This window comes from Hibiscus syriacus, unplaced genomic scaffold, assembly GCF_006381635.1.
Source record: "Hibiscus syriacus cultivar Baekdansim isolate YM2019G1 unplaced genomic scaffold, ASM638163v2 tig00110584_pilon, whole genome shotgun sequence".
Taxonomy (NCBI): domain Eukaryota; kingdom Viridiplantae; phylum Streptophyta; class Magnoliopsida; order Malvales; family Malvaceae; genus Hibiscus; species Hibiscus syriacus.
Genome location: NW_024062792.1, coordinates 5,037,511 through 5,062,269, shown reverse-complemented (window position 1 = coordinate 5,062,269; position 24,759 = coordinate 5,037,511). Strand labels below are relative to the sequence as shown.

Sequence of the window (24,759 nt, the reverse complement as noted above, 5' to 3'; positions counted from 1 at the left end):
TAAAGGGTACGTACGTACCCTAACCTCTTCCATTTGCCTTGTTCCACATGGGAAAATCTTTGTAAAAAAGTGTTGAAAATTGGGAAGGTATAATTTGTTTAATTTATTTATCCCCAATTTCCCATAATGACCCTTGAAAGCCATAGTTTTTTTATCAATTATACTTTTATGAAATGTGTTGTGTCTCCTCATGGAGCTGTAATACCCAAAACCTCGGGTCAGTAACTAAAGTGTAAGGATTTAAAAATTAATGGTTTAATTTTTGATAAATTTAAAAATTCAAGGAATAATTTTAGAATTTTTGTTTAGGACTTATTATCAAAGAGTGAAGAATGGAGGGGCTTTAAGGTCTTTTTGTTGAAAGTATTGTTAAAAGTTCAAAGTTTGGCAACCAACTTTGAAAAAATAGTTTTCAAAGTTTGGTAAATGTTTCTTTGAAAATGGTTTTCAAAGTTTGGTAAATGTTTCTTTGAAAAATAGTTTTTCAAAGTTTGGTAGATGTTTGTTGAAAAATGATAATGGGATAATTACAAATAGTCATTTGACTTTAGGATATTTATAAGATTAGTCCTTAAGCTTCAACTATAAATACCCTAACACATTTATCTTCAAGATCATCCCAAATCATTTCTTTCTCTCAATACTAGAGAGTTTTCTTGTGAGTAGTGAGTGTTTTGTAAACACCTGTAAATTTTCTCTCCTAGTAAAAGATCTGCAGCGGTCTGGAGACGTAAGAAAATTGGTTGAACTCTGTTATCAATTTCGGGTATTATTTTTATGCTTTTATTTCGCATTCTCACTAATCTGGTTATAGGGAAATTATTTGTTCTCGTTTATTTCCCAACAACTGGTAATCAGAGCTTTTGGTTGTGAATCTTGTCAATTTTTTGTGAGGTTACTATTCATTACTATTCACGTGAATAGTAAATTTCATGAATAGTAAAAATTTTGTTAGCGATACGAATTTGTCGACGGAGGTGTTCTAATACACGGTGGTTCGCAATAATTGTCAGAAACGATCCAAACGAAGCCAGATTCGAGTGGGAGCGATGGCTGCAGACAAAGGGAATGTGAAAATTGAAAAGTTCGGTGGTGCGAACTTTGGCTTCTGGAAGATGCAGATTGAAGATTTTCTGTACCAAAAAAATATATATCATCCTCTCTCAAGAAAGCAACCAGAGGGCATGAAGAATGAAGACTGGGCTCTTCTCAACAGATAAGCCCTCAGAGTTATCCGACTAACGTTATCTCGCAATGTTTCTTTTAACATAGCAAAGGAAAAAACCACGACATGTCTTATGGCGGCTCTCTCAAGTATGTATGAGAAGCCATCGGTCTCAAACAAAGTTTATTTGATGAGGCGATTATTCAATTTGTGGATGGCGGAAGGGGCATCAGTGGCTCAACACCTAAATGAACTAAACACAATCACAACCCAGTTGAGTTCGTGGAAATTGAATTCGATGATGAAGTTCGAGCTTTAATTATGTTATCATCTCTACCAGATAGTTTGAATGCTACTGTTACAACAATCAGCAGCTCATCGGGAAACAACAAATTAAAATTTGACGATGTTCGGGATCTAGTATTGAGTGAAGAAATTTGACGAAGAGAATCGGGTGAAGCATCAAGCTCCTCAGTCTTGCACACAGAGTCTAGAGGGAGAACTTCATAAGGAAATTCAAATCATGGCAGATCGAAATCCAGAGGGGGAAAATCAAGAACTGGAAAGAAATATTTTACATGTTATAATTGTGGCAAGAAGTGTCACTTTAAAAGAGATTGCCAAGCACCGAAGAAAGATACCGGCGTACAGGAATCTACCAAGATGACAGAGAAAACAGGTGATGCCATGATTCTAAGCGTCAACAGTCTGATAGAATCATGGATCTTGGATTCAGGGGCATCTTTCCACTCCACCCCATGCCAAGAAATCATAGAGAACTATGCTAGTGGTGATTTTGGAAAGGTTCATATAGCTGATGATGAAACCTTGAAGATCGTCGAAAAAGGAGACATCCGATTAAAGTTGCCAAACCAGACCACCTGGAAGCTGAAAGGAGTGAGACATATTCCTGGCTTCAAAAGAAATTTGATTTCTGTAGGACAGCTTGATGGAGAAGGATATTGTACAACCTTTTCAGGCTGTTAATGGAAGATTACCAAAGGAGCACTAGTCATTGCTCGTGGTAAGAAGACTTGTACTCTCTATGTAACCTCAAATTTAGAGAATATCATTACAGTAGCAGATGCTGATGGAAAATAAAACCTATGGCACCAAAGGTTTGGCCTTATGAGCGAGAGACGGATGAAGACACTATACGAGGATTGCATCTTTGGCAAACAAAATAAAGTCAGCTTTGCAAAGATTGGCAAGACACCCAAGGCAGAAAGGTTAGAGTTGGTTCATACTGATGTATGGGGACCATCTTCAGTTCCATCTCTTGCAGGCTCATTATATTATGTCACCTTCATCGATGATTCTACGAGGAAGGTGTGGGTTTATTTTTTGAAGAAGAAAATAGAAGTCTTTGATACCTTCAAAAAATAGAAGGCCATGGTGGAAAATGAAACTGGTTTGAAAGTCAAGTGATTGAGGTCTGACAATGGAGGAGTATACAGAAACAATAGATTTAGAGAATTTTGACAAACAATGGGATCAAGATGGAGACAACATTTCCCATGACACCACAGCAGAATGGCGTAGCGGAGGACATGAACAGAACTCTGAATAAACGTGCCAGAAGCTTGAGGATACATACCGAATTGCCCAAATTGCTATGGGCTGAAGCTATCAACACTACAGCTTACCTGATCAATTGTGGGCCCTCAGTTCCCTTGGATGGTGGAATACCAGAGGAAGCTTGGAGCAAGAAAGAAATAAACCTTTCATACTTAAAAGTGTTTGGTTGTATTTCTTATATACACATAAACTCTGATGAAAGATGTAAACTTGATGCCAAGTCCAACAAATGCGTCTTTGTTGGTTATGGTGGTGATGAGTTCGGTTACCGATTTTGGGACTACGAAAATTGAAAGATCATCAGAAGAAGAGACGTCATTTTCAATGAGAATGTGATGTACAAAGACAAGGCAACCATAGAATCAAGTAGCTCCAATACCAAAGCTGAAACAAAGGAATTTGATGAGTTTGAGGAGATTTCTGGAAATGATGTTTAGATCAATCCTGAAGCAGTTCAAGAAGAACCACGCACACCAGAACTGAGACGCTCCTCCAGAATTCCTAAACCAACCCAGTGTTATTCGCCTTCTCTGCACTATTTGTTGATGACTGACAATGGTGAACCAGAGTGCTATATTGAAGCAATGCAGGTGGAGGATTCAGTTAAGTGGGAGTCTTTCATGAAAGATAATATGGACTCGCTTATGTCAAATCAGAAATGGGAATTAGCTGAATTACCACCAGACAAGAAAGCGATCCACAACAAGTGGATTTATAGGATCAAAGAAGAGCACGATGGGAGCAAACTCTATAAAGCGAGATTGGTTGTCAAAGGTTTTCAGCAAAAAAAGGTATTGACTACAATGAAATTTTCTCTCCAGTCGTAAAACTGTCTACAATCATATTGGTGTTGAAAATTGTAGATGCAGAGAATTTACATCTTGCGCAGTTAGATGTAAAGACAGCTTTCCTTCATGGTGATTTGGAGGAAGAAATCTATATAAGGCAGCCAGAAGGCTTCATAGAGGCAGGAAAGAAAAACCTAGTATACAGGTTGAAGAAGAGTTTGTATGGTTTAAAACAAGCTCCTAGAGAGTGGTACAAGAAGTTCAATAGTTTCATGAGTAGCAGTGGTTTTACCATATGCCAAGCAGATCATTGTTGCTACATCAAGAGGTTCGGCAACAACTTCATTATTTTATTATTGTACGTTGATGACATGCTCGTTGCAGGCTCAGACATTGTCGAAGCAAAAATTGTCGAAGCAGTTTGCTATGAAGGATTTGGGCGCTGCAAAGCAGATTCTTGGAATGAGGATTAAGAGAGACACAAATTCGGAGACTTTGATGTTATAACAGGCTGAGTACATCAACAAAGTACTCACCAGGTTCAACATGCAAGATTTTAAACCAGTAAGTACACGGTGTTCATTTTAGACTCTCCAAAGAACAGTCACCAAAGACGGAGGAAGAACGTGCACATATGGTGAAGGTGCCAGACCAGATATTGCTCATGCAGTGGGAGCTGTTAGCAGGTACATGAATAATCTAGGCAAGGTACACTGGGAAGCTGTCAAATATATCCTCAGATATCTACGGGTACTACAAAAAAAGCACTTTGTTTCAAACATTGAGATACAATACTGACAGGCTATGTAGATGCTAACTTAGCCAAAAATGTTGACATCAGAAATATCACTACAGGGTATGTCTATACTTTAGGAGAAACCACAGTGAGTTGGGTTTCTCAACTACAGAAGATAGTTGTTATCTCCCCAAATGTAGCAGAATATGTCGTTGTTACGGAAGCCAGTAAGGAGATGGTTTGGCTCCAAAGTTTCTTGGAAAGTTAGGCAAGAAACAAGAAAATAATGTCTTGTATTGCGATAGTCAAACTGTTATCCATCTAGCAAAGAATCCATCTTTTCATTCCAGGACGAAGCACATACAATTACGATATCATTTTATTCGGTCTCTTCTGGAAGATGGGATTTTGAAACTTGAAAAGATTAGTGGAGCTCAAAATCCGACAGACATGCTGAAAAAGACGGTGACCACGGACAAACTGAAGTTGTGTTCAGCTTCAGTTGGCATGCTAGAATAACAAGACTAAAAATGCTGCTGCATCGATCGAGGTGTGAAGACAGATTAAAATCAGTTTTCAAGTGGGAGATTGTTGAAAGTATTGTTAAAAGTTCAAAGTTTGGCAACTAACTTTGAAAAAATGGTTTTCAAAGTTTGGTAAATGTTTATTTGAAAATGGTTTTCAAAGTTTGGTAAATGTTTCTTTGAAAAATAGTTTTTCAAAGTTTGGTAGATGTTTGTTGAAAAATGATAATGGGATAATTACAAATAGTCATTGAACTTTAGGGTATTTACAAGGTTAGTCCTTAAGCTTCAACTATAAATACCCTAACCCATTTAGCTTCAAGATTATCCCAAATCATTTATTTCTCCCAATACTAGAGAGTTTTCTTGTGAGTAGTGAGTGTTTTGTAAACACCTGTAAATTTTCTCTCCTAGTAAAAGATCTATAGCGGTCCGAATACGTAAGCAAATTGGCTGAACTTCGCTATCAATTTCGGGTATTATTTTTCCGCTTTTATTTCGCATTCTCACTAATCTTGTTATATGGAAATTACTTGTTCTCGTTTATTTCCCAACACTTTTAGCAATAAAAGAATTTAAAAATTCATTTTAAATGGGTATTTAAGCATGTGGGGAATTAAAGAAAAGGAAAAGAAAAGTCTAGAGACTCATCTTCGTCTTCTCTTCTCTTCCCCGTGAAGCTCCTTGCTAAGGTAAGTTAATTAAGTTGGCTTTTTTTTCGTTTTTGAGTTGGTTTTTAATCCTTGGGTGGTATAGAAACGTAAGGAAGCTTAAAGATGATTCGAAGTTAAAGGATTGAGGATTTATTGGTGAATTAGTAAGGTGGGTTTTTAAGTGAAATAATGAATTTTGGTAGGTAAATTGATTCTAAAGGCATATTTGACTCGTCAAAGGCCTAATTAAGGTATTTGAAGTCTTAGAAATAATTGTGAACATGTTTGAAAACATAGTATAATTTTTAGTTTCAAGAGTTATAAGGAAGATTTTAGATGTTAAAGGGGTTTTAATGGATATAAGTTAATGGTAATAAGTGTAAAATAGTTTAAGGGCTTGAATAGAGTTAATGATAAGAGATTTAAGTGAAGTTTGGGTAAATTTTGAAGTGAAATAGGTGATTTATGGGTAAGGGTATCAGTACTGGAAAAACAATACCGATACTATAAGGTTAAATTGAAGGAAATAGTATAAACCGAATGAACAATATCGATATTGGTTGATTAAGTATCGATACCAAGGGTAAGGTATCAATATTGTAACTAAAGATGAAATTCCAGAATGTCGAAATGGTATCGACACTGAAGTACGTATTTGTACTACAGAAAGAGTACCGATAATATTTAGTCTGAAATGTTAAATTTGGTGTTTCATTTCGCTTAAGTAAAGGTTAATTGGTTAGATGTTAATTGAGCTCCCATATTCATATTGATCATGTTCATGTGTATATTAGATTGAAAGCAAGTGCCGAACGAATTGACGTATAAGGATAATGTGAAAGTGAAAAGGAGTTGCTTAGAGCTTAAGTGAGGTAAAGGTGAGTGTATTTATTATGTAATTATATGATATGAGGATGACTCGTGATGAGTCAACCTCAGATGTTTTGATAAAAGAATGTTTTTCCATATCTTAAAATATTTTCATAACGTTTATGGAAATGATTTTTATGAATAAAGTTTAGAGTATGAACTGCTCTAAAATAGATGTATGTACTTCAATATTATTTTAACAGCTATCGATGTTTCAAATAAATGTTTAATCTGTGAATTTGACTTAAAGGCCTATTGTATGTGCATTGAGAGTCAGAGGCGCATTTTGTTTAATGCATATGTTGTGTTTTTGTATAAGTACTAGGTGTACTATCGGCACTATGTGTGCAACCATGGAATTCATAATGAGTTTGTGAATTACCATTTCGGCACTATGTGTGCAACCATGAAATTCATAATGAGTTTGTGAATTACCATTTCGGCACTATGTGTGCAACCATGGAATTCATAATGAGTTTATTAATTACCATTTCGGCACTATGTGTGCAACCATGGAATTCATAATGAGTTTGATAATTACCATTTTGGCACTATGTGTGCAACTATAGAATCCATAATGAGTTTGTGAATTACCATTTCGACACTTAGGTGCAATTCATGTACCTTACATTCTCATTTAACATACATTGGGCAAATAAAATGATAATTTTGAAAAATACTGATTGGTAGGTATGTTGGGCATACTAAATATTGTTTCGCAGATTATGTGAAAGAAATTTGGTTTACCAAGTTGGTTTTATGTATTACTATTATTTATACGATTAAATTCGTAGTTTGATATTTTATGATATGAAATATTTTTAAGGAAATGTAAAATCAAGTATCAAATAGTTATAAAGTAATCAAAGTTGAGCAATATTTGTTATAAGTTATGAAGAATATAGTGTTTTTGAACTTAATGTTGTTTTGAAAATTTTAGTAAATGGTATTTCTTTAATATACTCATTATGCCTCACTAAGTCATAGACTTAGAATGTGCTTGTTTCACACGTAGGTTCAAAGATATTCGAGGTGTAAACAGGGTAAGTAAGGAAAAGGCAACATACTGGGGAAGACTGTCATGTCAGAAAAATTCGATTTGTATGTGTTTTTGTTATGGTAAATTTGGTTGGCATGTACTATAAATGTTTAAATTTTAGATTCTCTGATATATTTTGTAAATGTGTTTTCTTTTTTTCTAATTAAAGTCAAATTTTCAAAGAGTCAAAAAGTTGAAAAATCAATGTTACACCTTAGAGTCGTATCTGGGTCGGGTACGGGTCAGGGTGTTACATTTATTGGTATCAGGGCATAGGTTGAGTCAAGTTTTCGAAATAGATCAGTCGGCCGACTGTAAAAAATGTTTGGTTTGTACATGCCAATGAAATAATAAGTAACTCTGATATGATAGTGTAATAAGTATGTTATCCTTGCTAGTATGGTTAAGTGATTAGATATTAATAGATGTGAGACTAAGAGTTTTTTCAAAGTGAAAGGGGAAACAGAGTTAATAAGAAAAGTAGTATTTAGCAAAGTGAATAACAGGCACCTCAGGGAGTACTTTTCTGACGTTGGACGTGATTTTGAAGCGTTATCAACCATCTACTTCTCTGATTCCTAGGATAAATGTTATTAAAAGATATAAAAAGTTTAGGAGCACCCGAGTTTAAAGAAGGAGTTAAGGAATATAGTGTTTCTGATGATCTTTGGCTAAGTGGTGAAAAATTTTGTTAGATGGTTTCCATTGATTTGAAATGGAGAAGTTGGATGTAGTAGTATCATTACTAAGAGGTTAAGGAAGTGTATGGTGGACTAAAGTGATAAGTAGGGTAAACATGTTTTCTACTGAGATTATTAAAGTAATTGTTATTAAGTTATTATTATAATATTGTTAAGCCTTATTAGTGGATGAGGTGGATACTCAAACTTTCATAATAAAGTTAAAACATATTTTCACTATTTGAGAGTATCCAATTTTGTATCTGTAAGGGTTACTTGGATTACTTCTAGACAGAGATGTAGGAAGAAAGATAAGTTTTGAAATTATGGACAAATTTTCATCCATTAAGTAAAGTAGTAAAGAAGAACAAGTATCCTCTTCCGGGGAATTATAATATTTTGATCAGTCAAAAGGGATTATTATTGTACGAAATTTTCTTTAGGTTGGTAAAGGAATATTCTACCATTGGGTAAAAGAGTAAATTGAAACGAGACTACAATTTACTCAATTGGAAAAACAAGGATACCAATATAGAGTGATGGTTAAATGTTTTCAGGTAGCAAGGATAAATAGCATATTAGTCACTATCAAGGATGCATAATAATTTTGGTTGCAGATTAAATTTCGTTGTCAAGCCCTAATAGAAGATTGTTTGAAGTAATGATTCAAAGAGGCTCGAAAAGATTACAAGATTTTGATGACTGAAAAAAAAGAGTTAAGATAAAGGAATGATAGAAAGTAGAATCTTGATTAATAGTTTAACTTTTCGAAAGAAAATAATGGTGGAATGGTAGAAAGTATAGTATATGTATGAATCATATTTGAGTAGAATTGTGAAAGAAACTATCTAAGACCCCTCTCCACTAAGCAAGTTATTAGTAATTGAGGCAAAAATTATTTGGATTAGTAAGAAACAAGGAAGTACAAGGTATGTAATAATAAGATCAGTTGGAAATTGATAGTTTGGAAAAGTAAGCCTGAGGAATAAATGCAATGTAGTAGACGATATTTGAAAATGATTCTACTGTGGTAAATGATACAAATAAAGCAAGTGGGTTTTGTCTGAAGAAAGAGAAATTTATTTCAAAAAATGAATAAGGAATTAGGAATTGTTAGTTAATAAGAAGTTAGGTTTAAATGTAAATTATGTAAACATGATTAGAAAATTCGTTAGAAATTGTACAAGTTGAAGTGGAAGAAGTATTTTAAATGGTTAGATAAATAATTGAATTTAGTTTTAAAGGATCAAGAGGAGAAATTCCGCATATAAGGAATAATAAAGAATGAGATTATTTACAAAAGAGTGTAGATTACCAAAGTTAGGAATGTGCAATAATTTGACAATCAATAAGGATTTCAAGTAGTATGATGATGTTTTTCATACCATTTGAGAAGGATATTGGAGTACAAAAAAAGAATATGACTTTCTATGGATTATAAGAAAGTTATGGAAATTAATATGTTACGTCCATTGGTTGTTGGAGGAAGAAGATATCACCAGGAATGCAAAGGTAAAAATTTAAGTTTATTAGAATAAAGAATGATTATATATAAGTACATGTTAAGGATAGAACAGGAAATCAAAGAAATTGAGGAGTATAAGATATGTTAAGGTAATTAAAGACATAAGAAATTAAAGTGAATCGTTTAGAGAACCAAGTATGACATGGATTTTAAAGAGGTGTAGCTTATAAGCTTGATATGTTGAAATTAAGATATTAAATAAATTTGGAATAAAGGTAAATAATTTTCAGTTCTCAGTAGAAATAAGGAAGAATTTCAATGGATTTCGTAATGGGGTCACTTTTGACACCGAACAAAAAGGTCACAATTTGGGTAATTGTGAGCAATTAACAAAGACAATGCATTTCATTCCAGTTCGAACTGATTTTTTAATGGATAAGTATACGAAACTATACATCAAGGAGATAGTTAGACTACATGGAGTGCCAATTCTAATTGTATCTGATAGGATCTAAGGTTTACTTCAAGATTTTGAAATTTTTAAACAAGGCCTTCGGAATTCGATTTAATTTTGCACTTTTATCCGTAGATTGATGGTTAGTCCGATCAAATTATTTATATTTTATAAGTTATGGTAAGGAGTGGGTGATCAAGTTTAAAGGATATGGAGAGCATGGTATACTAAGTTGACTAATAGTAAATGTGGATTTTCTAAGGTTGTATTCCTTAGCCATGTAGACTCAGTTAAGATGATAAAGATATAGTAGACAATTATATTCCCTCTGACCAAGTTGTTGAGGATAGGCATGTTACTTATTAGAACTATTAAATGCCAAGAAAATGGTGGAAATGCGTATCATAATTATAGGATGTGTGTGTGTGTTTGCACACGAATAAAAGTTGTAGTTATGTTGTAAGCAATTAGAGAAGTATGAAAGAAATCAATTGATTCATGATCTCGAGTTAACAATGATCGGGGATACTTTATTGATATAACACCATTAATTATTCGGTGAATGATATGATATCCATAAGGGTCTCAAAACTCAAAAGTATATGTTGAATGGAAGAAGTGAAAAGATAGGAAATGGAATAATTTCTTGAAAAATAGTGACATGTTTATCAACTGCAACCATGAAAGGTTAAGGTAGTGGCTGATACGATAAAACCAAAAGACATTTTTACTTTTTGAGTTTTCAATAAGTGATTTTCTTTAAAGTAAGACATTGTTTTTATTTTATTAAAGCCATTATTGGATTAAATAAAGGATTTTTATGAGAAAATATGTAAAGAGTTATCATTGAGTTTATTTTAAATACAAGTTAAAGTAAAGTATTAAGATCACTCAATATGAAGACTTATATGGATAAAAGTATCGGACACAATTAAGATGGTTAGAATTGAAAGATCGAGACTTAATAAGGTCAAATCTGATCCAAGAAGTTAAAGATAAAGTGAAGATTATTCAAGATAACCTTAAGGTAGCTGCTAATCGACAAAAGTCCTACGCAGATTTGAAGAGAAAGGAAATTGAATTTCAAGTAGATGATAAAGTGTTTCTCAAAGTCTCACATTGGAAGAAGATTCTTCATGCAAAGAAAAGTTAAGTCTTAAATTCATTGAACCTTATGAGATCTTAAAAAAAGAATTGGACCAATAGCCTATCCATTAGCATTGCCACCAGAAATGTAAAACATTCATAAGGTCTTGATGTTTCGAGGCTTAAGAGATATTGATTAGATCCTTCTTATATCATAGAACTTTTAAGAGAGAGAAGTTCAATCTAACTTGATCTAGGAGAAATAATATGTACAAATTTAGTACTTGAAATTAAACAATTAAGGAAATAGAAGATTCAGTTAGTTAAAGTTTTTTAAGAAATCATATAAAAGACATAAGAAGACAATTTCCTCATCTCTTTGTGCAATGAAAATTTGAGGATGAATTTTCTTAAGGGGGAAGAATTGTAATATGCAAAACCTCAGGTCAATAACTAAAGTGTAATGATTTAAAAGTTAATGGTTTAATTTTTGATAAATTGAAAAGTTCAAGGATTAATTGGGGAATTTTTATTTAGGACTTATTATCAAAGAGTGAATAATAGAGGGGCATTATGGTCTTTTAACAAGAAAATAATTTAAAATTCATTTTAAATGGGTATTTAAACATGTGAAGAATTAAAGAAAATGAAAAGAAAAAGTCTAGAGACTCATCTTCATCTTTTCTTCTTCTCTTCCCCGTGAAGCTCCTGTCTAAGGTGAGTAATTTTCAAGTTTGGTTTTCTTTTGTTTTTGAGTTGGTTTTTAATCCTTCGGTGGTATAGAAACGTAAGGAACCTTAAAGATGATTAGAAGCTAAAGGATTGAGGATTTATTGGTGAATTAGTAAGGTGGGTTTTTAAGTGAAATGATGAAATTTGGTTAGTAAATTGATTCTAAAGGCATATTTGACTTGTCAAAGGCCTAATTAAGGTATTTGAAATCTTAGAAATAATTGAGAACATGTTTGAAAAATTAGTATGATTTTTAATTTCAAAAGTTCTATGGAAGATTTTGGATGTTAAAGGGGTTTTAATGGATAAAAGTTAGTGGTAGTAAGTGTAAATGAGGTTAAGGGCTTGAATAGAGTTAATGATAAGAGATTTAAGTGAAGTTTGGGTAAATTTCAAAGTGAAATAGGTGATTTATGGGTAAGGGTATCGATACTGGAGGAACAATACCTATATTATAAGGTTAAATTGAAGGAAATTGTATAAACCGAATGAACAGTATTGATATTGGTTGAATAAGTACCGATATTGATGTGAATGTATCGATACCAAGGGTAAGGTATCAATACTGTAAGTAAAGATGAAATTTTAGAATGTCGAAATGGTATCGATACTGAAGTAGGTATCGGTACTAAAGGAAGAGTACCGATATTATTTAGTCTGAAATGTTAAATTTTGTGTTTCATTTCACTTAAGTAAAGGTTAATTGGTTAGATGTTAATTGATCTTCAATATTCATATTGATCATGTTCATGTGTAGATTCGATTGAAAGAAAGTGACGAACAAATTGACGTATAAGGATAAGGTGAAAGTGAAAAGTAGTTGCTTAGGGGTTAAATGAGGCAAAGCTGAGTGCATTTGTTATGTACTTATATGATATGAGGATGACTCGTGATGCGTCAACCTCAAATGTTTTGATAAAAGAATGTTTTACCATATCTTAAAATATTTTCATAAAGTTTATGAAAATGATTTTTACGAATAAATTTTAGAGTATGAATTGCTCTAAAATAGATGTATGTACTTCAATATTATTTTAACAGCTATCGATGTTTCAAATAAATGTTTAATTTGTGAATTTGACTTAAAGGTCTATTGTATGTGCATTGAGAGTCATAGGTGCATTTTGTTTAATGCATATGTAGCATTTTTGTATAAGTACTATGTGTACTATCGGCACTATGTGTGCAACCATGGAATTAATAATGCGTTTCTAAATTACCATTTCAGCAGTGTGTGTGCAACCATGGAATTCATAATGAGTTTGTTAATTACCATTTCGACACTATGTATGTAACCATGGAATTTATAATGAGTTTTTGAATTACCATTTCGGCACTATGTGTGCAACCATGGAATTCATAATGAGTTTGTGAATTATCATTTCGGCACTTAGGTTCAATTCATGTATCTTGCATTCGCATTTAACATACATTTGGAAAATAAAAGGATAATTTGGAAAAATACTGGTTGATAGGTATGTTGGGCATACTAAATATTGTTTCGCAGATTATGTGAAAGAAATTTGGTTTACCAAGTTGGTTTTATGTATTACTATTATTTAAACGATTACATTATTAGTTTGATATTTTATGATATGAGTTATTTTTAAGGAAATGCAAAATCAAGTATCAAATAGTTATAAAGTAATCAATGTTGAGTAATATTTGCAATAAATTATGAAGAATATAGTGTTTTTGTACTTAATGTTATTTTGAAAATTTTAGTAAATGTTATTTCTTGAATATACTCATTATGCCTCACTAAGTCATAGACGTAGCGTGTGATTGTTTCACACGTAAGTTTAAAGAAGAGATTCGAGGTGTAAGCAGGGTAAACAAGGAAAAGGTAACATATTGGTGAAGACCTGTCAGATCAGAAAATTTTGAATTGTATGTGTTTTTGTTATGGTATATTTGGTTGGCATGTACTATAAATGTTTAAATTTTAGATGCTCTGATATATTTTGTAAATGTGTTTTCATTTTTCTAATAAAAGTCAAATTTTCAAAGAGTCAAAGAGTTGAAAAGTCAATATGACACCTTAGAGTCGTATCAAGGTGAGGTACAGGTCGAGGGTGTTACAGGAGACGAGACAACAACTTAAGGGGATAATATAATTAATCATAGAAAATGAGGATAAAGAATAATTAACCATAAATAAAAGGGACAAAATCAAAAATAATCTAAACTTAGAAGGTTTAATTTTATATTTACTCATATATATTTATAATAATAATAAATGGAGGGTGGTCTTCGAACATCGAGACTTTGGAATTATCAATAGTCTTCGAAGTTTTATGTCCTCTAGAATTTCTCGAAGCATATCGAGATCCATATTCTCTGGATAATTACAATCCCTTGACATGACCATTGACATGCCTATGTGATCTGCAATATATTGTTTGATAGTTGATAACTCCGTAAAGAATTCTCTTTTAAGGCCTTTTTCACTTAATTTATTGTTTGTCTAAGGGTTCGTTTTGGTCATTTTAGATGCATGTAGTTGCATATAGTTGCATTTGTGTTGGTTGTGTTGTTTTGTTTTTGTTAAGATGTTATATGAGGAGGAAGTTCTTGTTTTTAGTGATATGCAGGAAATAACAAGTAAAAAGGTGAGCTGGGAAAGAATGTTGTGGCATCACACGTTGCTGAAGCAGATTGAAATACCTTGGCATTTCTGGCACAAAAAATGATAAAAAGATAATTTTAGAAAATGGCAGCTGGCAAGGCAAGTGTCTGATGATTGAAAATTACTGTTGAGGACCACTGCCACCTATTAAGATAGATCACACGCACAAGAAATGACTCTACGGGTATTATGGGTATTTTGAGTGCAAAATTCCCAAGAATACCCTTAGATATTTTTATTATTAAAGAACACCTCGCAAGAGAGAAAAGAAGGTTACTCCAGTTTTGAAAATCTTAATCTACTTTATCTTCTCCACCGTTCTCTTCCCTTCATTTTTTAGTGGTGTTCCTCCATTAATGAGATTTAAGGAGTGGCGAGCTCAGCATCCGAGAGTAGCTAGTGAGCTAAGACAATTCGTGGTAGTCGAGGAGAGCTCCGACAGTGCAAGTCGAAGGCTTTTTCCTCCTTCTCTTTTGCTATTATTTCTCATTTGATTTGGGTTGCAAGGGATGAATGAATTTTATGAATTATTTCATGGATTATTCAAACCCCACCATAAACTAGCTTTATTTGGTGGGAGTTCACTATGGATGTTTAAGTTCTTTCTTTAATGGGTGATTTTTCTTTTTTATGTTTTTATTTGTTTTGTTTATGGTGCTTATTGTCTTAAGTTTGTAGGAGCCATGAGAGTAGTCATTCCTTATGAAAATACTTAGTGTTTAAGAGAAACTATGTAGCTCATCTTTAATGTTCTAGAGAAACTAAGGAGGATTAACATAAGCAATGGATTTTAGATAATAACTAACCCTAATCCACCTTTAAACATAAGGCTAGGATTTCAATCGACTAAAAGGAGTATTGCTCGGTCGAGAGAATAGATGTTAGTATGGATACTGAATGGTATTGTTGTGACATATTTTGTTGCACTGATGGGATCCCTGCATCTACTAACAGCAATAAGTATTTCCATGACATTCTCAACATGTCGAGTCCCTTGACTAGAGATAGCATAGGGCATCTTTAGTAAACTCTGTCGGGCAAGTAAAACATAGAAGTGAGATCATCTTAAGAAGTTATACTTAAGTTTCCCAAGTGACTCCTATCATTCATTCTCATAGTAGCTTGTTGTGTGTGGATTATCAAGTCATCTTATTCAATTCAAATATTTACAATTTGTCTTATCTTTACATTTTTCATTTAATTTCACTATACACACTTTATTTTGCCACAACATTTTCATTTGCTGCCACATCACACCATCATTCCATCCCTACCAATACATATTTCCTTGACATTCTCATTATTACATACCATTACTAACTATACTTAGATAAAGTAGTTATTGCTTTGGTTAAACTCATAATTTCCACCAATCCCTATGGAGACGATACTCGCTCATCATTATATTACTTGTTCGATTATTTATACTTGCACATAATTTGCGTATAATTTTATAGCACTCACAACACGCAACAATAGTAATACCTATTTGACTTGCCAACCTAAAAATAATCATCATTATCCTATGTCTAACTCCAATACTAAGGGACATATATAAGTTACCATGCAAGGCTAAAAACAAGAGGGAACTGTTTTTCTATAGCTCTCTCTACATCTCTCTATAGATGATTGTTCGTCATCATTTTCAACTCGACTACCCTCTCTTTCTCCTCAATGAAAAAACCAGTTATGAATTTCCAAACAAACCAAAAAGGGTGAACCGCCAAAAGCTGCAACAATCCAATTTTTTCATAAAAAATTGGTACAGTAAGTATGAAACACTTCCCGATAAAAAATAATCAATCAATGAACCCCAAGAAAAAAGTAACTAGTTAATCCCTCATCTTCTTCTTAAAACATATATGATATGTTTGGTTTCCCAACCAAAAACAGCAAACCGTATACAACTCGACGTACTACAAGGCTTGTCACGACCAGCAAAATGAGTTCTGAATTCTGCATGCACAGTTTCAAGCCTCTTGAGTGGCCCAACTACAATAGTAAAATGAGCAGTTTTATCTTGTAGGCAATTCATCATAGGCATTTTCATTATTTTTTTGGTTCTGGGCAAGTATAAATCTATCATGAAGGCTTCGTTGCCATCAAATTGTGTGTTATTCTTTTATAAAACATTTTTCACATCCTCAATAGTTGGAGTTTCTATACTTCTCTGGTTGGTTGATGACTTAATTGTGCTAGTAGCTCTAATGGTCTCATCTTCTGTAACTAGTTTAATGTTTCTTGTTTTGTTAGTGAAGGTTCATGTTGAGCCTTATTTTATATAACAATTTAAAGGAAAATACTTTTGGACTTAATTAAATTTGTTAAAATTTTTCAAAAATAATTTAATGTTAATAAAACTTGAATTTGAACACAAAATAGTTTTCTAGGCAAGTAGTACGATATTGTTCTTACAGTATCAATACCCCATTAGCAGTACTAATATTGTTCTTGCAATACCAATACCAAAGGTAAGAGAAGTACTGATACTTTCATGGTATTATCAATATTACCTATTATTTTTCAATTTTTTCGAATTACAGTAAGAAAAATCGATATCGATACTCTAAGAGTATGGATACAACTTTATACAATGGTATCGATACCCTAAAACCCTAATATCAATATTGGTCAAGGCCAACGGTCGATAAGGGATAGTTTATTTAAATATTATAAAGGAATTACCAATACTCCTTGCCTAAGTATTGATACTCTCTGTTATATGCTATTTTGTTTTAAGGAAATTAAATCTTCAACGGCTCGAAAACATCCATAACAATTAGAAACAACCACAAACATATTCCAACATATAGAAACCAGTCAAATACACTTGAAGAAGGTTACAACACCTATCTAAGCAATCAAGATCAAGAGAAAAGCTCTTTCACTCTTTATTATATATTTTCTTTTATACATTGTGGTTTTGTAAGCTTGATTTTGTAAACACCTACCTTGTGAGGTTTTCTTGTTTACTTCCTTATCCTTTTTGTAAAGAGAGTAGTGGTTCCATCTTAGCCTTTGAAAATATAAGGATTTGTAAAGGTTACTCTTTAGCTTAGAAAAAAGAAAGAACAAATTAGTTAATTTGTTAAAAATCCTTAGGGTGTAGCTAAGGTAGTGGATGTAGACTTGGTTTAGAAGTTGAACCATTATAATCATTGTGTAAATTTTTCTATCTTTCTTTTCTCCATTCCCAAAATTTTCAAAAGGCCAATTCAACCCCTCTTTGCAACTTTATCGTTTATTCATAGAACCTAAAAATCCCTACAATTGGTATCAGAGTGAGTCACAATCGACATCTTAACAACTTTATGAGGATCCAAGAGGCACTTTATCAATTCTGTTTTCAATCGAGAAAATGACTTCTACATTCAACTCATATTACCTTGAGAACTCTTCTAAGTCCATCACAAGGCCTCCAAACTTCAATGGAGCAAATTACTCCAATTGGAAGAATAGGGTGATATTATTTATCTAAGCCATCAATCTTTTGATTTGGGATGCAATCCTCGACGATTCTCCCACCCTTTCAAGAAATCAATCAAAGTGGAGAAAAGAAAATAGGAAGTTTCCTAACTCAATGCCAAAGCCATGTACATCCTCTTTTATGCTCTTGGCCCAAACGAATATAGTAGATTATCTTCATGCTCTAATTCTTAGGATATTTGGGGCAAATTAGAGGTGACCAATGAATGTACAAGCAAATTTAAAAAGTATAAGATTGATATTCTCACTCTAAACTACAACAACTTCAAAATGAAGCTCGACAAAGACATAAAGATGATGATCGATCGATTCACAATTCCATCATCAACGAGCCTAATTGTTTTGGGAAGGTTGACCCTAATTATTTTTGGGAAGGTTTATCCCAATGAAGAAGTAGTGAAAAAGATGTTTCCTTCCTTATCAATGTCTTGGGGAGGAAAGGTTATCTCCATCGAATAAGCTAAAGATTTGGAGTTACTATTTCTTATTGAGCTTATTGATTCTCTACTCACCCATGAGATGAGACACCAAAGGAAACAAGCAAAAAACAAGAACAATAAGAAGAATGAGGTATGAATAATCTTAAAGTCTACCATTGATAGTAATCAAGACTCAAGTGAATATGTGAATGAAGATAAAGAGATGGACAAACTCTTCAAAAGATTCCCAATATTCATATCTTCCAAAAGAAAAAAGTGAAGCATGAATTGAGCAAAAAGAAAGGTCCCTCGGTGTCCTTTGAATGACAAAGAACGAGACATGTTAAGTATGATTGTTCTCTCCTTAACAATAACGGATCAAACAAAAAGAAGGCATTGTACCTTCTTGGAGTGATAAAGATAACTCTAATGATGAATATGAAGTAGCCAATCTATGTCACATGGCCATCAAAGAAGATTTAATGGTAACTTCTAACTCTTATGATTTAAATTCTTATTATTTTAAAGAGTTACAAGATGCCTATAATGAATTATATTTAGAATTTGAGACCATGAATTCCAAATATAAGAAATTCATTTAATTCAAAAATGAAAATGATTTTGTTTTGAAAGTAAAATTGGATTTTGAAAAACAAAATAAAATTTTGAAAAATAATTTTGATATTTCAAAAATCAAATTTGAAGATTTAGAAAAAGAAAATCTTGTTTTAGAAGTTAAACTATAACTATTGAAAAAAGAAAAAGAAATAATTTCTAAAAACAATTTATCTATATTAAAAATGAAAAATGCTCACATTGTCATTTTCATGGTCACAATGTACATACTTGTCCTATGAACAAAAGAAAATATTTCAAAATTAGACAAATATGAGCTCCTTTAGGAACTAGAGACATTGGAACTAAACCTCAATGACCGAAAGCAATTTGGGTACCAAAATCCAAATGAATGTCTCTTGTAGGTGTTGGAGCAATGATGATAAAGATAAAGATAAAGAATTTCAAATGTCCTAGTCACAAAAAAAGGATGAGTAACCTCTGAATTTAAAGCTTTTTGATTTTGTATATTAGTTGCCTATTGATTTTTATCCATTCATTAGTGTTGAACATAAATGTTTACATGTTGATTTTTATCTTATGTATATTGAAAATACGCTATGATGAACATGCCTTTTAATTTTTTTTTCAATTTGTCATAATGATTTTTGGTCAAGTTATGTTTTTATATTTTAAATGATATTTTTTTTAGTATTCCCAATTTTCATCTTCTTCTAGCCAACTTTTGTTGCATCTATTCCTTATCCTAATGTTACTTATGTAGTCTATTACAAAAGAAATTTGATAAAAAATTTAAATGAGTGAGTTCAAAACTTAAAAGTTTAAATGCAAGAGAGTGAGAGATTAGAAAGGAACAAAAGTCAAATTCCTGAATAAAACACAAGTGGAGAGAAATTTTTTCTTTGGAGTGAAAAGTGAGCTTTTTACAAGGTGAGATTTAAAATCACTATTAACTTGATTAATACACAATAGAGTCCACAAACTTGCAATTTATTGCAATTAAGATTTTTTACACATAATTTTCATCTGATTTGATTCATTGCAATTTAATTTTCACTTAAAGAAAGCAAATGGTAGAAATTAGAATAATGTGAAATGACTCTTCCCTCCTTAAAAGATTATTTTCTCGAAATTTATTTAATTTCAACAAATGGTAGAAATTAGAATAATGTGAAATGACTTTTACATGTTTTTCAAATAAAATATTATTAAATATGTCACTCTTTTCCATTTTACCATAAATATGACTGGTTAACATTTTTTTTATTAATCTAGAGTAAGTACAAGACAATATTTGTTCATAGATAACTCTCAACCTTTTAACATTGAACGCTTACACCCCTTGCATTTATGGTGCTTAAACTCGGGTCCTCAAGGAATAACAACGATTCATTTACCATGGAGGTTACTTAATTCGTACACTTAACATTATATATATCACTACAATATTTGATTGATATTTCATTGTAATTAATAAATTTTGAATATTGAATAAAAATATATTTACCATTACTAAATAAATTCATTAGTAATCAAGGTTTAAATATTTTCATTCAATTAATATTTAAAATATCGTAAAAGATTTTTTTTTAATTTCATAACTAATTTTAATCAAACTTGAATTGTGGTTTGAAATTTTTTATTGTTGTAATATTGTTTTTATTAAAATAGTTAATGTATATTTAACAAAATAAATATTATTTCTTTATATTAATTATATAAAAGTTATTTATAAAATAAATATAAATATAAAAAATCACATGCAACACACGTGACACTGAAAACTTCATATAAAATTGAATGGTAAATCTTGTTATTAGGACTGCATTTTCTGTTTGGACTATTTTTATCATGTCTAATTTTTTTTAGATTTTTATAAAGCTGAATCTTATAAAGTATAATTTTTTTTCTAAATATTCTTAATCATTTGACAATGAACCCTCAATCACGCTTACTACAATCATTGATACTTGAATCTGAGACCACTCATTGGTACTCGAATCCGGAATTCGTAGGAATAACAATCATCCTTTTAACTATCGAATTAATTTGGTTCGTGCATTTTTAACTATTCAATAATTGATAATAAAAAATAGCCAATTAGTCATTTAGTTTGGTTTATTACAAAATGTTCAAATCAGAACTCATCTAGTGTTACTAAAACTTTGAAATAGTTTAAATAACAGCTAAAGCGTAAGTTAACATTGATAAAATCCTAATTTTATATTTAAATTAAAATATTTTACTTTCAAAATTTAATAATAACATGAATTATTATTCATATATTATTTTAGAAACGTGATATACAAAATTTAATAACAAAAATTATTCCAAAAAATTAATAAAAAAAACAATCGGTTCTATTTAATTCGATATTTGTTTTTGAAAATTTTATTATATAAATTTTAGTTTACATAAATATATCTTTTTTTAAGATTTAAGAGCTAGAATTTACGTTTTTATGATTCATTATTATAATATTAATAATAATTAATATATATATATATATATATATATATATGAATTTTTTATAAAAAAATTCATTACAAAACTGAGTAAAGAAATTTTCATTGTTTTTATTTAGAGTTAAATTCCGATAAAATTTCTTAGATAATGTAATGGAAGAAAAAATTGTTTAAATGAAATAGTGAAAATTTTATTTTCTCAGATACGATGTTTGTTACAATGACACTAAGAAGACGTGAAAACGTCTGTCTTCATCGAGAAGACGGTCAAACTGTTGGACAATTTTTAAACAACATAATGCATCAGATTGTATACAACATAAGGAAGATATCATGTATTTTATGTATCTTCCAACAAAGATGTCATATATTTCCGATATCTTCTTAAAGACACCAAATATTATTTAGATCTTTCAAGTAACTATGTAGCAAATAACATATTTTAAAAAAGAAAAAACTACACCCTTAGGTAATTTGTTTCATAATTATTCTATCAAATAAATGTCAAGATGACATGATATGATATGACCTTACAAAGCATATACCTCTATTATACCCTTTTCCGGATTATTGTCGTTAATTTCCTTCAACATATATGGATCCACACACTATATAAAGAAGCTCCATTCAGTCACCTTTCCGATGCTATCTACATCTTCAACTTTTGGCTCTTCAATTTTCTCTAAAGGTTTCAAAAGCTTTCTAATCCTGCTATTGCTGGCTTGTTTTTGAATACGATGAACAAATCTTTTCTCATTATATATAAATGCTGTTTTTGTTGTTGCAGGGAAGGAATAATGGGGAGATTGCCTTGCAATAATGACGAGAATGGATTGAAGAAAGGGACTTGGACGCCTGAGGAGGACCGAGTTCTTATGGATTACATTCGGAGACATGGACATGGAAGCTGGAGAGCTCTTCCAAAGCTTGCTGGATTAAATCGGTGTGGGAAAAGTTGCAGGCTTCGGTGGATTAATTATCTTCGGCCTGATATTAAACGAGGACGGTTTTCTGAGGAAGAAGAGCACACCATTATTAATCTTCATGCTGCTCTTGGCAATAAGTAACTACTAATACTACGCTAACTCTTTCTTTTAAGTTATTCTTTCGGTTTGGACTTGTTTTATGCAATAATTGGGTTCGCAGGTGGTCTGCAATTGCATCCCATCTTCCTGGAAGAACAGATAATGAGATAAGAATTTCTGGAACACTCATATGAAGAAGAAGCTTGTTCAAATGGGGATCGATCCAGTGCCTCACCGTCCGAGAACTGGTCTCAACATTCTAGCTAACCTGCCTCAGTTGCTTGCTGCTGCAAACTTCAGTAATCTGATCATGATGAATAATAATATTCATTTGGACAGTGCTCTCTTGTTGCCATCTGATGCTCTTGCCAAAATCCAGTTGTTGCATTACATAGTTCAAGTTCTTGGTACTACTAGTACAACCATGGAAGCAATGAACTTTCTATCAGGACCAACTTTCCGGAAAAATAACCGGCTTCAAGGGAATAGTAATCTCCCATTTGATTTTGCTGCTGAGCTTACTCAATTGCAGTCAAATTTTGAAAACTTGGAAGCTTCTCAACATCAGCCATTGAAAGACTCCAACAACAACAACCATCAATTCCCATCAACTTCATCTGCTGCTAATATCCCAACTCAACCAGCTCAGCTTCCAGCATTACTTCCGGAATGTCGACCGGTCACGGTAAACCAAACCGAAAACAAGAAAATCAACACAAATGATGCATCTAACCCTTCATCTACTTCAACCACCTTTGAAGCTTGGGGAGATCTTGTGGATGATGAAGCAAGTGACTCTTGCTGGAGAGAGATCATAGAGTAAGTACATATATCATTAGTTTATTTGCTTTTTTTGTACAATTTTTCCATTTTATTTATTAGTCATTTTTGTTGATTTGCAACCAGACATCGACTCAGACATGGTCCATCTCTTAAGCAGCATTGGGATTGAATACTTCATGAGTTTGAATTAGGAACAGCTGTAGACAAAACCCACCTATTGTTTCTCATTTAAGAATTGGTTCATTAGATTTAAGGGTAAACTAGACCATTAGTATGTATACTATTGTTTTTGTTTCGTTTTACTTCCTAAAATTTAGTTTTTAAAATCATATCTAACGTTTAGTTTAAGTTTCAATTTGGTATCTACCGTTAAAAAATTAATAAAACTATTGACGTGCTATTTTTATTTTTTTAATGATGATGTGACATTATCTTATTGCGACACGTCAACATCACTGTTAAATTTTAACAACGGGTACCAACATAAAATCAAAACTAAATATTAGATATGATCTTTTTTAAAGAATAAAGTTTAAGTACAAAATGAAATAAAAGTAATAGTATAAATACTAAACGTGTAGTTTACCCTAGATTTAAACAGAAAGAACCAAGAAAGTACAGGCTAGAGACCGTTCTGTAAAGAATAAACCGAGTTCTATATTATATATGTATATATATTCAGAAATACTTGTTTCTAAACTGTCAATGTTCTAGGTTTGTTTCAATATGCTTGATTCCATTTCGGTAATATATTAGCCATGGAAATGATTTGATCGAAACTTTCTTTTTCCTGCAATTCATGGAACAAGTGGTGCACATTTTCATTTTTGGTAATCATGTCAATTACAGAAAGGAAGGAAAAAGAGAACCACAGGAGAAATAAAAAGCAGTGGACGAATATAAATCAAGTTAGTTGTAGATGGTTTAATGCACGAAATGAGTGAAAAATACCTATTTTTTCTCCAATTAGTAAAGGGAGGGGGTTGACCTTATTGGATGTGTATGTTTCAAGGGGACAAATTAATGTCAAACTAATGCTTCTAAAATGTCTCATCTACGTAAAAAAAGTCAAAACTATTTGTTACTCGTTAGGTAGGACTATTTCCGTTTAATAGGAAAAAAAATGCCTTCCATAAAAAAGCCAAAGTTTAAGGGAAGTTGCCACATATAGGGATGGATTCAAGGAGGAGTTTAAAATTGTCGAGGTTGACTCGAATCTGATATAAGAAATTGAAGCTTAACACGAAAACGCAAGCTTAGAATTTTTATGCTCGACTCGAAATCAAAAATTGAAGCACGACTCCAGCTCGAAAAAACATAAACTCAAAATATTATCAGACTTAGTTCGATTAAAGCTCAAACTTGAACATGAACTTTAAGTAAATACAAGTCTTATATTGCATTTTTTTAAATAAAAAATAACAAATAAATGTTAATATTATTAATAATTCAGTCTAAAAAAACTAAAAATTTAGTATATTAATTTTTTTAATTTGCTCGCGAGCTTTTTTAGTCTAGTATTAAATAGCTCATTTTGGATCATTAAAAATTAGAGCCGAGTTCGAGCTTGAGTCGATTCTATTCGATTCGAGAGTTGACCGAGTTT

The 24,759-nt window shown here is 31.9% G+C and overlaps 1 pseudogene; it reads left to right on the top strand.

The window, feature by feature from the left end:
• Nucleotides 1-22,142: 22,142 nt before the first annotated feature.
• Nucleotides 22,143-23,360, top strand: LOC120133606 (annotated as a pseudogene).
• Nucleotides 23,361-24,759: the final 1,399 nt, after the last annotated feature.